Below are 17,881 nucleotides of genomic sequence, written 5' to 3'. Positions count from 1 at the left end.
TTGGATCAACAGAAATCCCCTTCCTGGATATGATATGGCCAAGAAAGACCACTCGATCCATCCAGAACTCACACTTGCTCAGCTTGGCGTACAACTGCTCATCTCGAAGAGTCTGCAGTACCAACCGCAAGTGAGAAACATGCTCTTCTGTATTACGCGAATACACCAAGATGTTGTCAATGAAGACCACGACAAACTTGTCCAAATACTTCCTGAAGACACGGTTCATCAGGTCCATGAATATAGCCGGCGCATTATTCAAACCAAATGGCATCACTAGGAACTCGTAATGCCCATAGCGAGTACGGAATGCAGTCTTGGCTACGTCTTGATCTCGGACTCTCAACTGATGTTACCCAGATCTCAAGTCAATCTTGGAGTAAACTGAAGTACCCTGCAACTGATCAAACAAGTCATCAATACGAGGAAAAGGATACTTGTTCTTCACAGTGACTCGATTCAGCTGCCGATAGTCAATGCACAACCGCATAGACCCATCCTTCTTCTTTACAAAAAGAATAGGAGCTCCACAAGGAGATACACTAGGACGAATGTACCCCTTGTCCAAAAGATCCTGTAGCTGATTCTTCAACTCACGCATCTCTGACGAAGCCAGATGATACGATGCTCGAGAAATAGGCGAAGTACCCGGCATCAACTCTATGCCAAACTCGACTTCCCTAGCAGGAGGAAAACCCGGAATCTTATCAGGAAAAACATCTGAAAATTCATCTACAACAGGAATACTCTCTATCCCAATGCTCTCAGCGGACAAATCAACTGCATAGATAAGGTAGCCTTCCCCGCCAGACTCTAGAGCTCGACAGGCTCTCAAAGCTGATACCAAAGGCATCGGGGGTCGCGCTCCCTCACCATAGAAAAACCAGCTATCACCCTCAACCGGATGAAAGCGTACTAATCTCTGGTAGCAGTCCACTGAAGCTCGATAGGTAGTCAACATATCTATTCCCAGAATGCAATCAAAGTCGTCCATCGCAAGAACCATGAGATTCGCTAACAGAATATTCCCCTCGAACTCTAAAGGGCAACCCATCACTAGACGCTTAGCCAAAGCAGATTGGCCCGTCGGAGTAGAAACAGAAATCACTATGTCTAGTGCAATGCATGGTAACTTATGCTTCTTAACAAAATGTGCAGAAATGAAGGAATGAGATGCACCAGTGTCAATAAGTACAAGAGCAGGTATACCATAAAGCAGAAATGTATCTGCGATGACTTTCTCATTCTCCTCCACTGCCTGATCATGTCTCAGGGCAAACACCTGGCCAGAAGCTCGTGGCCTCAAATGAGAACTCCCAGCAGGCTGTCCCTGCGACCTCTGCTGAACGGTGGCCTGAGAACCTGATCCTGAACCAGAACCGCCTCCCCCAGATAGTGGACAATCCCTCCGGATATGACCAGTCTCCCCACAACGGAAACAAGCTCCAGAAGCTCTACGGCACTTGTCGGATGGATGGTTCTTCCCACAGTGATCACACTTGTCCTTCTTACCGAAACGGACAACACCAGCAGGGTCAGAGGAAGAAGAAGTAGATCCAGACTTCTTAAAAGATTGGGCACGGGGACCCAAAGAACTAGCAGGTCTCGACTGAGAGAAAGACCTATTTCGCCGAATGCTGTCCTCCGCCTGGTGACAACGGCTCACCAAACCCTCGTAGGACATGTCGTCGCCAACCGCCACACGGTCATGGATCTCAGGGTTAAGGCCCAGAAGGAATAGATTATACTTCATCCCAGAGCTGTCAGCAATCTCGGGGCAATAGGATAGCAGATCAAAGAACTTCTGCTGATACTCATCAATAGACATGGCTCCCTGTCGCAGACTCAGTAGCTCGCCCGCCTTCGACTGACGGAGTGCAGGAGGAAAATACAGCTTCTGAAAAGCTGTGCGAAACTCGGCCCATGTGGCCACTTCTCTCGCCGCAACAAAAGGTGCAGAAGTAAACCTCCACCACCTGCGCGCACGTCCATCCAGAAGATAACCCAGGGTCTCCATCTTCTGCTCCTCGGTACATTGGAAAGTCTGAAAAGTCATCTCCATGCGGTCTAACCAATTCTCCGCATCCTCCAGAGACTCACCTCCAACCAAGGGCTTAGGTCCCGTCTGTAAGAATTGACGTACACTAAAACGGTCCTCATCTCGATGATGATGGAGGCGTTCCCGACGAGGCTCCCGGTCGGCATCACCCCAACGCCCACCAATACTGCCATGAGAACTCTGGTCGTCACGATCTGCCATCTACAAAATTAACCTAAAGGTTATCTTTATGTAGAATCTAAATCCCAAGAATACTTTGTATGCTCTGATACCATAAATGTAGTGACCCTTACCCGGATCACCTACTAAACAGAACTTAGGCATGCAATTAACTTAATAAACAGATATTAGAATAAACTGCGAAAACATTACTAAAATTACAATCCCAAGGCAAGAAATCTGTAAATACCCAAATATAATACAACCAAATCAAATAGCTGTATCAATCCAATGACAACAGAAATAAAACCTAGGCAAAGCTCCAGCTGACCAACCACTGCCTAGCCCCTCTTGGATCCACCCGCCTCATCCAAACGCAAACCTGCCCCATGGAATAGGGTGTCCAGAAACACAGAGTACGAGACGTGAGCATAAAACGCTCACTACGAGAATATGAGTATACATGCATGCAAAGTGAACTCCCTATAAACTCGAGGTCAAGGATCAGATAACAGAGACAGACCGGGCCCTGGTATGTAGCACGTTGTGCCGTCGCTTCAGGAGGTGGCTCCCATACCATAATACCAGTGGATATGCCGGATCCAAATCGATGGAAGTCCAACCACTAACAGGATAGGGAAAAACCCTACTAACAGATATCTCGAAGGAGATAGCTCAGTATGCAAATGAATGCAGCATAAATCAATGACATATAAACCATGCAGTCACATAATACATGCATACTCAGTTAGGATATCTCGAACAGTACTTTCGTACCTCAAAATCAGTGCAAGCTCTACCAACTCTAGGTCAACGCCTATAGTCTGCTCTACACTACCAAATGATACTACTATCATTAAAGTGTTCTAAAAGCCTTAACTAAGCTGTTGCATACTCCTAAATATTTATAGAAAGCAAAAGCTATACCTTCGTCCGTCGTTAGCCCTTTGATGTCGATGCCTCCAGAACTTGGGCACAACTCCGCTACGACTATCGAATGCCTCGCCAACCCCCGGGTCAAGCCTATGAAGACTAGAACTACTCAAATATGCTTGGAATAGAGAGGGATTCTCGGAATTGGCAATTGAAAGTGAAGCCTCGGCCTTCTATTTATAGACCACGATCGAAACCTCCGATCCTCGATCGGAACTTCCGAACCTCGATCGGAACCTCCGATCCTGCCATCGGAGCTTCCGAAGATCCTGATCTGCCACGTGTCAAAATATCACTTGTTGACTTCGGATAGGGGTGATCGGAGCTTCCGATCCAACCACACGTCATGGATGACGCAATATCATCGGTGCCTCCGATCGCTTATCGGAGCTTCTGATCCTGATCGGAGCTTTCGATCGTGCCTTCGGAGCTTCCGATCCGTCCGATACCCAATTTATTTAATTAGCATTAATCCTTTAATTACTCAATTAGGGTACGGGCTACTACACTAACTCTACCCCAAAATCTCTTTTTAAGTCCATCTGCATTGTACACGGACGATAAGAGGGCTCTCCTCTCAATTTTTTTTTCACAACATTCGCTATGCAATAAGCATCGGCTCTAGGATGCCCTCTGCTACGTAGATTGTTCTCACCACATATATGTTGCAGTTTACATTTTCTAATAGCAAAAAGATTATCTCTTTTATGTTTCGAAGCATAAATTCTCCAATCACATCTCTTTTCACTACAAATCACAATAACCTTCTCGTTGTCATTTTTTACATAAACAAATGAACGTTTTGTAGCAATAGAAAAGTTTTTCAAATATTTCCTAAATTCACTGGCATCCTTGAATGTTTGTCCTACACCACGAATGAAATTAATCCACGCATCTATAGTTTTGGAGCAAGGGTCTATTAAACCTCATTATCACTCTTCGACTGCGTGTCTTCCTCATCAACCCTTATCAGTTTAATATACAATTAATAAGATAAAAAAGAACAATAACCAGAAAAAAAAATTAAATTTTAAAAATTAATCTTGGTTTCAAACATCTAATTGATAATTTATAGAAAGCAATCTACAATATTTTAACTTTAATTTTTTTGTTAAACATGTTACTAAACATATAAAATAGGATAATGAAAATACGTCTAATAAAGTATTTTACCTCCCATCATTCAAGTTGTTGAAGTGTTCATTTCTTTTCTCTGCCCTCAATTCAATCATCGTAAGCTTTACACACATATGAAGATGAATCATATTAAAGACATCAACATCATCATTCAATGACACAAGCATCTTATGCAATAGAGCTACGTATTGAAGAATAATGCATTTCGGAGATATTTCTGCACATTTTTTGCTCGGACTCGCAAAAACATCCATCAAGCTACAACCACTGAATATTGAGATGACAAACAACTGCTTCTTAAATTTACAGCAACCCAAAAACGAAATATTGCAAGTACCACTTCCAGATTCCATTCTCAAACTATAAAATGGGAATGTTCATCAATACAGTAAATCGAAGCATAATACATTCTTTCATAATATATTACACACAAACAATACAAAATAATAATTTTCATAATATTAGATTTTAATTCTAATAATTTCATTCACAGAATAAATGTAATAGTACAACACTAACACCCCAAAATTAAGAATTAAAATTTTATAATCGAGAACAATACGAAATTTCAGCTAATCTATCACAAATGCTCATCAAATGAACTGCATTCCCAGCAACATACGTAAAAATTGATATTGGTAAGCTAATCTGTAAAACTAACTCAATGCACGAAAACTCAACACCACATCTATAATCATAAAAAATCTAAAACAATTCCATCAATTCAACATTTTAAATTTGTAAGACATATACATCAAGATATGACAATAATTTATTCGCCCAAAATTTAAAAGATTTTAAATCTTAAATCTAACCCGCAAATCTGTGAAAATTTCACTTTGATCACAAAGTTGGACAATTCCCTTCAACCCACGTCAATGCAGATCTTCAACATTGCCGGAGTAAACACAGATCTGCGATATTTTTGTCGAAGGATTAAACTATTAAGATTGACAGAGAAAGGCTCGAGAGAGGAGAATCAAGAAGAAAGACCGAGGGAAAGAAATGATTTCTCAGTAGAATAAGGTTTTCTTTTTAAAAAAAAAAAAAACAATATCAGGGTATTTCGATAAATTGGCAAAAATAGGGAGTTGAAACAAAGAGCAGGCTTTTGTCAGGGATTGGGAACAAAGTATTTCTGAAACAGGGACTGAGGAAGTAAGTAAGTTTGCTATTAGGAATTTATCACAAATTTCCCGATGTTTTTCACCATGATCATTTAAATTTATTTCTAAATTAATTCAGTAAATTTTCTTGGCACCGTCTCATTATAATTTTTGTGTCAAATACACCGAAAGATTCACTTTTGGATCAAATTTTTTAAATTTCATTAAATTCTCACAAGTAATTCAAATCTCGGGATAATCACACCCACTTCCCTTATGTTTTTCACATTTACAAACAAAATCAACTATGCTGAATATTTCATATAACCTTTTGTTTTCCTGTGATCTCTAAAAAGTAACAAATAAATCAAATAATTTCTAAAATTACAAACACTCAATCAGATTTCTTTTCTTTGAATGTTATATTTTACACCATTTAGTTTGTATTTAACTTATGCTTTTTAAAAAAAAAAATGGAAGCCATAAATCTATTAAGGATAAGCATGATTACAATATTCATTCATAACATGTTGGGTTTTGAAATATAAACAATCATGATTTTGATGATAACAAGACTTGTTATTATGTTTCTAACATATTTACTCTAGTGTGAAGTTGTTATGCTAACTCAAGATAGAAGCCAAAACTGAAATTTAGCCAAACTGAATTTCTGACGAGCTCTAGTGTTTCAATAATATCTTACAGCTCAGTGATGCAAATGATTAGCCGCCAAAATGACTACATAGAATACTCAATTTGGAACATACCGAATTTCACGTCAGTTGAGCAAAAACGGATGTTATGTAGATCATATTGACGTCGCAAAACCAAATTGAATTGGATCAGTTGAGCAGAAAACAGAATCAGTTTACCTCGAGCATTTCTGGTATTTTGAACATATCTTGCAACTTGGTTATCCAAATTGAAAGATTCAGTATGTGTTACGAAGTAAAACAATGATCTACAAATCATATATACAAGTCGAAGTATGAATCTGAGCATAATGAGCTGTTAAACTGCATTGAAATTACTGGTTCGGAACTGAAATTCTGCAGAGTAGGATTTCTTGCAAAGTATGGTATTTCAAGCATAACTCTCATATATGAAATCCAAATTGAGTGATTCTTGATGCGCTGGAAATATAAGAGAAATGACTACAACTTTTGTGTTCATAACTTTGCCCAAATATCAACGAATCATGCCAAACTGTATCCAATTTAGCAATTCAGTTTAGCTTGCTCAACTTCTACTGAACTGAAGCTTGCTCAACTGCTACCAAACGAAGCTTGTTCAACTCGTACCAAAATGAAGCTTGCTCAATTTCTATCAAACTGAGGTTTGCTCAAGTACTACCAAACCGAAGTTTTCTCAACTGCTACAGCACCAAAACTGCTACAATACTCTAGTTTCAGTTTTGGACCAAAGTTCAGTTGAGCTCCAAGATCAGTTTCGCACCAAAATTCAGTTGAGCTCCAAGTTCAATTGAGCTCCAGAAACAGTACAAAAATCTTCCAACGGATATATTTATGAGTCTAACGACTATATCATTCTTGGAGCCTGTAAATACAACATCTTAAAGATCAAATACAAGCTTTTGAAGAGGGATTCAAAGGCAGAGAGTGTAAGGACCCGATGCTAATTACCCTATTATTTTGCTAGATTTGATAATAATTATTTTAAAGTGGTGAATTAAAATAATTAAGCCAGATAATTAAATTGTGTGTTAAAAATATGTATTAGAAAATATCAGTGTATATACGGTATTAAAATGCATATTTAATTTTTATGGCACACAGGAGTTGAAATTAAATTAACCGGGTCAAGTTTGGACTTAATTAAATATAGAACACACACAAAAGCATACAATATGTTATTGCAAGCATCTCTCTCTCCTCTCATTTTCTCTTTCCCCGTAGCCGATTCCCCTGCTCATTCTTCTCTTCTCCTTTCTTTCAATTTTTCATTGCCTTTGACCGGCGATATCTCCTCCGTCGTTGCTCCAAAAATTATTCCGAGCGTAGTTCCGGAATCCTCGCGATGAGAGCTTTCTTTTAGTACCAATTTTGTAAGGTTTTCTCGCGTCGCTCGAAACCCGAATATGCCCAGGCGGCGACTTCGCCGCCCCTAGCCGCCGTCCGATCGCCGCCTGAGCTAGGAGGAGTGTTATTTCGGTTATTTGGACCTTTAATTCGGAACTTTGAGGTATATTTTGAATTAGGGTTTGAATTTGAGAATTTTTGGTTGAATTCGAATCCAAATAATTGATATATGATTATTTGTTGGTTGTAGGTGCTATATTTGAGCCGATTGGAGGTATAGATCGAATTCCCTATTTTTATGGAATTATTTTTGAAAATTCAGTATGTGTATATTAGGGATTTCGAATTATGGTGTTGAATTATTGAATTTTTGGGTCTTGGAATACCTTAGAATTAATATATAATAGTTCAGGTATTTTTGGGAATTTATCGGAATTTTTCAGAATATTAATTTGGGTATTTTCGACCCTAGAATCGAATATTTGAATTGTTTGGAAGTTAAAGTATATGTTAGGATTGATGGAATGGTAATTGACTCAGGTTTGGAGTAATTAGGATTGCACCAAGTTTGTAAGAATTACTCTGGTAATTATTTGGCAATTAAGATACGGATTTATCGCTATCTTACAGCCTTTATGAGGATATGTAAAATGTCTAATTGTTATTTGAGGTATTGGCTTGTTTATATGTTTATATGATGATTTTTATGAATTATGCATTGCATTCATATTGAGCCATTATTCTCTTATTTCTGAGATTGTTATCCACTCTTTAATTAGTTGTTTAGACATCAGAGCCGAGGGTGTGTTGACTCTCACCTCTGATACTAGCGTAAGGGCGGTGCAGTTCTCCAGACTATCCCCCTTGACGCGTACTGATGCAGGGCCGCGCAGTGTTTGAAACTGTCCCCCTAGCACAGGTGGCCACAGATTAGCTATTGTTCTTTTGATCCAGATTTTGATATCCGATGTTCCTTGGTACCATTCACTTTCATTGCATTATTTGTTTTACATATCATTTATTTTGCTGTAATTTATTTGATCTTCGTGCTGGGGTTTGACCCCTGTCCCTCGGGACTGCTGTGGTTTTGTTGTTATTGCCATGGCAGGTAATACGGGTGGTTCTGTTGCCTCTGGTGGTACATCTGCCAGTGGAGCCCAGGGAGGGTATTGAGTCGTTGTGAGTTCCCAGTTATTATATATTATTATTGGAGTCCTTTATTTGCCGAGGAGATGCCCCATGTATCTGTATTGATATTTTTACGACGTTGGGATTTGCTTGTTGATGTATTTAGCCTTGCCGGCTTGCATGTGTTTAGTCCTGGCCAGTGCGGCTATAGGTTTGTGTGTTGTCGAATTGGACACTATTTTCGATTATTGTATTGTTGTCTGAGTTTTTGATTTCCCTGGTATGTCCGATTTACGGGGAGGTCATGCCGAATTTTTGGTAGGCTCAAAAGTAAAATTTTAACTCGTTTTCGTTGTTTACATTAATTAATCCTGATTGTATGGTCATTAAATACTAATCAGGAACGGGCCCTCACATTTGGTATAAAATCATAAATTGGGATATGCTCGAAATAGAGTCTAGTACACTTGAGTCTAGGCACGAATGAAGATGATTGCGTATTTGTTGACTACTTGCTCTTATCTGTTATTTGTTACTTGAATGATTTGCTTTAGAGTTAGTAGTTAACTAGGCTTTGACTTTTAGTTAAGCTCGTTTGCCTAGAATTACGTTATCATCTTGTGCTATCTTTTGCCCAAAGATTTGACCTGGGATTTCTTTAGATGGCCCCTAGACTTCGAGGTGGAAAAGGAAATAATGTTGTCCAAGAATCTGGCGGTCAGAATGAGGTTGGTCTTGATGGAGTCTTGCATGGGAAACGTGGTCATCCTGCAAGAAATGTAATAAACGATATTGATGCAGAAGTGGACCAGCTGGGCAATCAAGTTGATGAAATGGAGTTGGTGGTCGCTAGATTTCAAAGATTGAATCCACCCACCTTCAGTGGAGATGAAGGCAGTGAAAAAGCTGAATCTTGATTGAGAGCCATGAACAACCTGTTCGGGTTGTTGCACTATAATTCTGAACGAAGGGTAACAATGGTGGTTCTACAACTGAAAGATACTGCTGAACGTTGGTGGGAGGCTATGCGAACAGCTCTGGTTGAGGCTGGTAAACCTGTTACTTGGGATGTTTTCTGCTCCAAGTTCCGACAAGAATATGCTCCACCTTCTTTTGTGGCAGAGAAAACATCTGAGTTCTTCAATCTGGTTCAAGGTGATTTGAGTGCTGCAGAGTATGCCATAAAGCTGTCTTCATTGTTTACTTATGTGCCACACATTGCTTCTAAAGATGGAGCTAAACTTGAAAAGTTATGGAAGGACTAAATCAGAATCTTTACTCCTTGGTCTTGGCCAGCAACCCAATTGATTATGCTGATGCGGTTGACAAAGCCATCAGACAGGAAGCAGGGTTAAGAAGGGGTCGACCGCAGTATACGATGCAAGCACCCTCTGGCAGTGCACCATTTTCAGCAAACACCTCTTTTGCACCTCAACAATCATTTCAGCAACCTAGGCCGCAGAGATTTAAGCCTAAGGGAAAGCAATTCAAGAAAAAGTCATTTAGCACTTCCTCTAGTTCTGGTAGTTCTCATGGTGGGGGATCGTCATGGGTTCCTAGAGAGTCTTGAAATAGGTGTGGAGGAAGGCATCCATCCGATCAGTGCGTAGGAGTTCAGGGAGTCTGTCGTACTTGTGGCCAACCAGGACATTATGCAAAGGTTTGTCCTAGTGGGGGAGGACAACAGCATCAGTCTTCTCAGTTTAGCCAGTTTCCTCGAGCTCCAGCTCCTAGACCTTTCACTCCTCAGTTTGTGTCGCAACCCAGTTTCTCCCAACCCAGAGGTTCTTCTCAACAGCAGTTCCTAGGGCCTCAGCAAGCTAGAGTTCATGCGTTGACTCACGACCAGGCTCAGGATGCACCTGGAGGGGTTATAGCAGGTATATGTTTTATCTTTGATCATCCTACTCGTATATTGATAGATACAGGAGCATCTCATTCATTTCTATCTGCTGCATTTATTGTTGAGCATGAGATTTCTACTACCTTGTTGATTGATCCAGTGTCTGTGTCTACCCCTGCCGGTGTGTATTTGAGATCGCGTGAGATAGTGATAAACTGTGTAATCCGTTTTGATGAAAGTATTATGATAACCAACTTGATTAAGTTGTCTATGTCTGACTTTGATTGTATTATCAGAATGGATACTTTGACCAACTATCGAGCTACCGTTGACTATTTTCATGGAGTGGTGAGATTCCGACCGTATGTTGGTGGCAAATGGAATTTTTATGGTGATGATTCTCGATCCCGTATCCCTTTAGTGTCAGCCATGCAGATGTTTGGGTTATTGTCTGCTGGGAATGAAGGGTATTTGATCTATGCAGTAGATGCTACTCAAGATAAGGGATTGAAAGTTTCTGATATTTCAGTGGTTGAGGAATTTCCTGACGTATTTCCCGAAGAGATTCCAGGATTTCCGCATCAAAGGGAAATAGATTTTAGTATTGATTTGATGCCAGGAGAAAATCCAGTTTCCAAAGCACCTTATCGATTAGCTCCAGCAGAACTGAAAGAATTAAAAGAACAGTTGCAGGATCTCCTGGAGAAAGGTTACATCAGGCCAAGTATGTCGCCTTGGGGAGCTCCTATACTGTTTGTGAAAAAGAAAGATGGATCGATGATAATGTGTATTGATTACCGTCAGTTAAATCAGATCACAGTGAAGAATAAATACCCATTACCACGCATTGACGATTTGTTTGATCAGTTGCAAGGTACGACTGTGTACTCAAAAATTGATCTTCATTCTGGTTACCATCAGCTTCGAGTCCGTGAAGAAGATATTCCAAAGACAGCATTTCGGACACGATATGGTCACTATGAATTACTCTTCATGCCATTTGGGATAACGAATGCTCCAGCGGTTTTTATGGATTTGATGAACCGTATATTTCGAGAGTTTATAGACAGATTTGTTATCGTTTTCATTGATGACATTCTGATCTATTCAAAATCGTTAAAGGAGCATCAAGATCATTTGAGGTTAGTTCTTCAAACTCTCAGAACTGCACAGTTGTATGCCAAGTTTTCAAAGTGTGAGTTCTGGTTAGACAGAGTTGTATTTTTGGGACACGTAATATCAGCTCAAGGAGTGTCTGTTGATCCCAGTAAGATTGATGTTGTCCTTAATTGGACAACACCCAGGAATGTTTCTGAGATTCGTAGTTTCTTGGGATTGGCTGGATATTACAGGCGATTTATCAAAGGATTTTCTGAGATAGCGAAGCCTATGACACAACTGACACAGAAGGATCGACGTTTTGTTTGGACTAGAGAGTGTGAAACTAGTTTTCAGACTTTGAAAGAAAAGTTAACCACAACCCCTGTTTTAGCTTTACCTTCGGGCTCAGGTGGGTTTGTCGTTTGTACAGATGCCTCTTTGAATGGACTTGGATGCATTTTGATGCAGCATGAGCGAGTGATTGCTTATGAATCACGTCAGTTGAAACCTCATGAAACTCGATATACAGTTCATTATTTGGAGTTGGGTGTCATTGTATTTGCATTGAAAATATGGCGTCATTATCTGTACGGAGAACAGTTTGTGATATATTCTGATCACAAAAGTCTTAAGTATATTTTCACACAATCTGATCTGAACATGAGACAATGTCGCTGGATGGAATTGCTTAAGGACTTTGATTGTGATATTCAATATCAACCCGGTAAGATGAATCTAGTTGCTGATGCTCTTAGCCGAAAAGTTCAGAATGCAATGTTAACATCTCTTAAAATCTCTAAAGTTCATGAGCACTTGGGGACTTCAGGTTGGACTTACCAACCTAGTGGTGACTACGTTATAGTTTCATCTATTCAAGTTGACCCACAGATAGTTTCTGACATCAAAACAGCACAAAGGACCGATCCTTATATTCAGAAGTTGAAAGAATTGCCTCAAACAGGACAGTCATATAAGTTTGATGTCACTTCAGATGGAATTTTGCGTTTTAAAGGAAGAATTGTGGTTCCAAATTTGATAGACTTGAAAGAAGCTATCTTGCGAGAAGCACATTTTAGTCGACACAGTGTTCACCCAGGTAATAGAAAGATGTATCATGCCTTGCGATCCCAGTTTTGGTGGGAAGGTATGAAAAAGGAAATTTCAGACTTTGTAGCAAGATATTTGACTTGCCAACAAGTTAAAGCTGAAAGGATGAGATCTGGTGGTATGTTACATAGTCTGGAAGTGCCACAGTGGAATTGGGAGCACATTGCTATGGATTTCGTGACACACCTACCTCGATCTGTTCATGGTTGTGATGATATTTGGGTGATTGTTGATAGATTGTCGAGCGTAGTTCCGGAATCCTCGCAAAGAGAGCTTTCTTTTAGTACCAATTTTGTAAGGTTTTCTCGCGTCGCTCGAAACCCGAATTTGCCCAGTCGTCGCCTTCGCCGCCCCTAGCCGCCGTCCGATCGCCGCCTGAGCTAGGAGGAGTGTTATTTCGGTTATTTGGACCTTTAATTCGGAAGCTTGAGGTATATTTCGAATTAGGGTTTGAATTTGGGAATTTTTGGTTGAATTCGAATCCAAATAATTGATATATGATTATTTGTTGGTTGTAGGTGCTACATTTGAGCCGATTGGATGTATAGATCGAATTCCCTATTTTTATGGAATTATTTTCGAAAATTCAGTATGTTTATATTAGGGATTTTTGAATTATGGTGTTGAATTATTGAATGTTTGGGTCTTGGAATACCTTAGAATTAATATATAATAGTTCAGGTATTTTTGGGAATTTATCAAAAAATTTCAGAATATTAATTTGGGTATTTTCGACCCTAGAATCAAATATTTGAATTGTTTGGAAGTTAAAGTATATGTTAGGATTGATGGAATGGTAATTGACTCAGGTTTGGAGTAATTAGGATTGCACCAAGTTTGTAAGAATTACTCTGGTAATTATTTGGCAATTAAGGTACGGATTGATCGCTATCTTACAGCCTTTATGAGGATATGTAAAATGTCTAATTGTTATTTGAGGTATTGGCTTGTTTATATGTTTATATGATGATTTTTATGAATTATGCATTGCATTCATATTGAGCCATTGTTCTCTTATTTCTGAGATTTTTATCCACTCTTTAATTAGTTGTTTAGACATCAGAGCCGAGGGTGTGTTGACTCTCACCTCTGATACTAGCGTAAGGGCCGTGCAGTTCTGCAGACTGTCCCCCTTGACGCGTACTAATGCAGGGCCGCGCAGTGTTTGAAACTGTCCCCCTAGCACAGGTGGCCACAGATTAGCTATTGTTCTTTGAATCCAGATTTTGATATCCGATGTTCCTTGGTATCATTCACTTTCATTGCATTAGTTGTTTTACATATCATTTATTTTTCTGTAATTTATTTGATCTTCGTGCTGGGGTTTGACCTCTGTCCCTCGGGACTGCTGTGGTTTTGTTGTTATTGCCATGGCAGGTAATACAGGTGGTTCTGTTGCCTCTGGTGGTACATCTGCCAGTGGAGCCCAGGGAGGGTATTGAGTCGTTGTGAGTTCCCAGTTATTATATATTATTATTGGAGTCCTTTATTTGCCGGGGAGATGCCCCGTGTATCTGTATTGATATTTTTACGACGTTGGGATTTGCTTGTTGATGTGTGTAGCCTTGCCGGCTTGCATGTGTTTAGTCCTGGCCAGTGCGGCTGTAGGTTTGTGTGTTGTCAAATTGCACACTATTTTCGAGTATTGTATTGTTGTCTGAGTTTTTTATTTCCCTGGTATGTCCGATTTACGGGGAGGCCATGCCGAATTTTCGGTAGGCCCGAAAGTAAAATTTTAACTCGTTTTCGCTGTTTACATTAATTAATCCTGATTGTATGGTCATTAAATACTAATCAGGAGCGGGCCCTCACAGAGAGCGTCAAAACAAGATTTACCAGCTAGTTGAGAGTTTGTCCTTGGTGTGAAGAACACATCAGAATTCTTGAGCGTTAACAGTCTAGTTCTTCATACCCAATTCACTCACATATATAAGAGAGATGTATTTCATAGATTAGTTGAGTGAGAGTCTTAACACAAAGACGTTAAAGATTGTAGTTGAAGTCTTGGCATAAGAGACGTTAAACATTATGCTGATTGTGAGGTTGCGACCTACAATCGAGTGGTTAGGAGTTCTAAGATAGACAGTAGGTAAGTCCTAGTCTTGGAATGGGTTTGTACAAATGCGTTGTATAAATCCAAGTCTTCTAGTGTTATTCTTTCGAGGAGAAATAAGATGTGACGTAGGAGTCTTTAAAATCTCCGAACATCCATGAACAATTCGTGTCTATTTCTTTATTGCATTTACTTCTTATTGCTGTTGTTTTTAAGATGCATTGTTGAAGCATTTTATATGTTCTTCATAGCATACATATTGTTTGATAAAATGCTTCAACAAAACTATTTTCATCATTTCAACTTGAATCTTCTTCAAATGATTTACAAAATGTTTAATCGGTTTATACGAAGGATTATTTTGAGTATCTTCCCCTTTGTTTGAAAACCAAACTCGATTTAATTCATTGGTGCTCAATATTTCAAGAACCGAGATATTGTAGCTCCAAATATTTTTTTAAAATTGTGTATTTTCCCCCCAAACCCGGTCCTATCATAACATCAAAAATAAAGTATAGCGGTGAAGGCCAGATCATGGAACGAACATGAAAACAAGATACCCTAGCAATTATCAATGTTAGGTTTGGACAGTCTGAAATCACAGAAATACCATAAAACTTTTCGAGTGTGTGTTATCTTTCAGTGTTGTCAACACTTCAGAAAACACTAAGCAGCAGAATAATTAACTAACAGAAAAAGTAAATAGCACACATATATTTATGCACAAGTACTAAGTACTTGTACGATGCCTCATGGCAAAATAATCGCTAGAAAATCAAATCAGTTTACAAAAACCAACTAGTGATTGTTTATGAAAAATTACTTTTCTCAACAAATTGAGAAAATAAATGACTTTCTAAAAACTAGTAAGAACTAGAATAATAAACCAATAGGAAGTTCTAAGCCGAAAAACGAAAACCAAAGAAACACTTTCTAAACAACACTTCACTCGTGTATTCTTCAGTGTTTCCAACACTACTCGGCAACACAACATAGCAACGATGAACACTCCAGAAATTCTTCAACAATCTATCTTCAAAGATCCAGAATTTCTACAGTAATTTTCTATGTATTTTGCTCTCTATGTTCCACTATTTTCTCTCGATTGTTCTTTTCTGATCGGTCCAAGCACTCCTTTAAATAGATCTTCAATATATTTCCATAAATAAGATCCTACAAAGCATATAAACAATATATCATCAGAATCAAATATTTCGAATCAGAAATACTAAAAATTACCAATTTTAAAACTTGTCTAAGAAAGGCAAAACTATAACTATAGAATTTGAATGCAATAAGAAAATAATTTAAAAAACATGTGCACAACATGTTCTTTCAAACTCCTCCTTTTTGCCTTTCTGGACAAAACTCACACACAAGTGCAAATAAATCCCCCTATCTTATGAAACTAAAGTTCCCCCTGAATTTAATCATCTCAGAACACAATGTTGTGTGGTCTTGTTGGCAACACAGACTCTCAACACTTACTAGATCTGAGTAGCAGATAGTTTAATAGCATATCAGAGAGTAATAAGGAGCACAACCTAATCAACTCAGAAATATATTACTAACTCAGAGAAAAATAACAACAATAAAATATAAGGATAAAAAAAATCCTAAAACCAATATGACCAGAGTAAGAGTAAGACTCTAATCATCTTCCTCATCTTCAACTTGATCAGCACTTGATTCTACTCCCTCTTTTTGTCTAGAGGGCCCTGGTAGTCCAAGTTTAGTCATGTACTCAGCCATTAAGGCTTCATAGTACTCAAGATCAACTTTTGCTTGTGCAATTTTCAGTTCAGCATGAGCCATTTGAGCACGAATTGCAGTAGAATTCAACATAATCAAAGCAGTGTTATGAATGGTCATGGGTGGAACAGACTCAGTGTTGGCAACACTGGGTATGACACCAGTCCATGGTAGATCTATCTTCTTTTTTCCCTTCATCAAACCAGGTGCGATCTTGATAAGCTCATCTCCTCCAATCAACTCTTCATCATCATCCTTTTTGAAGCCTTGAGATTCCAGCATACCATAGATCAATGAAGGAAACGGAAACTTAGTTGCTTTCCAACCACCTTCTCTAAAGGTCATAATATTTTCAAATACCAAATTTCCAAAGTTCAAAGGAGCTTGAGTTCCAATGACAAACAGCGCAAGGGCTTGTGGTCTAGTAACCACTGTTGTATTGGTAGATGGTGTCCAATTTTTTATTGCAATTTTGTGAAACACGGAGAAAAAGGAAGTAAGCTTTGCAGCTGACAACCTGTCTGGATGCAATGGAAATTTTTGAACCATTCCTCCCGTGATCACCTTAGTGATTTGATCAATATCCTTAGTAACTGCATCATCATCTACATCAGCAGTCTTGAAGTGCTCGTTGATCAGAGCGGGAGTGAAATCATACACCTTTCCCCGGATGTACACTCTTCCAAACTTAAATGATTCTTCATCTCCAGTACTTGTATTCAGATTGCAGTAAAACTCTAGCACAGCTCTTTTTGAAAATGGTCCGGCAGTGGTGACAGTAGAAAATAAATTCTGCTGTTTTAAGAATGTCACCAAATTCTGCTTTTCAAAAAACACTTCATCAATATTTCTTTCTTCCCAACAATATTTGCCAGAAAGAGCTTCCCATTCATCAGCAGATTCCTTTGAATAAAACTGAAGATTGTATGCCTTAGCAGGATCAATCTCATAGTCAGATTCAGCAGCAGTGTTGTCCTCAGTGTTGGCAACACTGTCATTAGCAACTTGTTCCTCAGAACTCTCAGAATCAGCAGAAGCAGCATCCTAATAATCTTCTTCCTCAGAACTCGAAAAAGATGAACTATTAGACTTCTGGGGCCGGTTATCCTCATATTCTTCCATCATTTTGGCATCGGGTTCATCATCATCAGATGGAACTTGTGAGGATACGACTTGTTTAGCTTTGGACTTCTGAATATTCGCCATAAATGTGGCCAGTAAAATTTCCTCATCAGTAGACACTGGAGCATCAGAAGGATTAGTATCTTTTTTGGTTGTTTGATCAGCACCAACATCAACAGGAGCACTAGATTGCTCTTTTTCAATTGTACCTGCATCAAAAGAATTTTCATCAGATGAATCATCACCAGTAGATGAATCTTCATTCTTTGATTTGGCCTTTTCAGCAACAGAGGTTTTTGTCCTAGGACGAGACGACTCCCCCTTACCACGAAATCTCTTATT

The sequence above is a fragment of the Henckelia pumila genome, chromosome 4, assembly GCF_033568475.1.
Source record: "Henckelia pumila isolate YLH828 chromosome 4, ASM3356847v2, whole genome shotgun sequence".
Lineage (NCBI taxonomy): Eukaryota > Viridiplantae > Streptophyta > Magnoliopsida > Lamiales > Gesneriaceae > Henckelia > Henckelia pumila.
The sequence above is the reverse complement of the archived record's forward strand: the minus strand, read 5'-3'. Positions refer to the sequence as shown.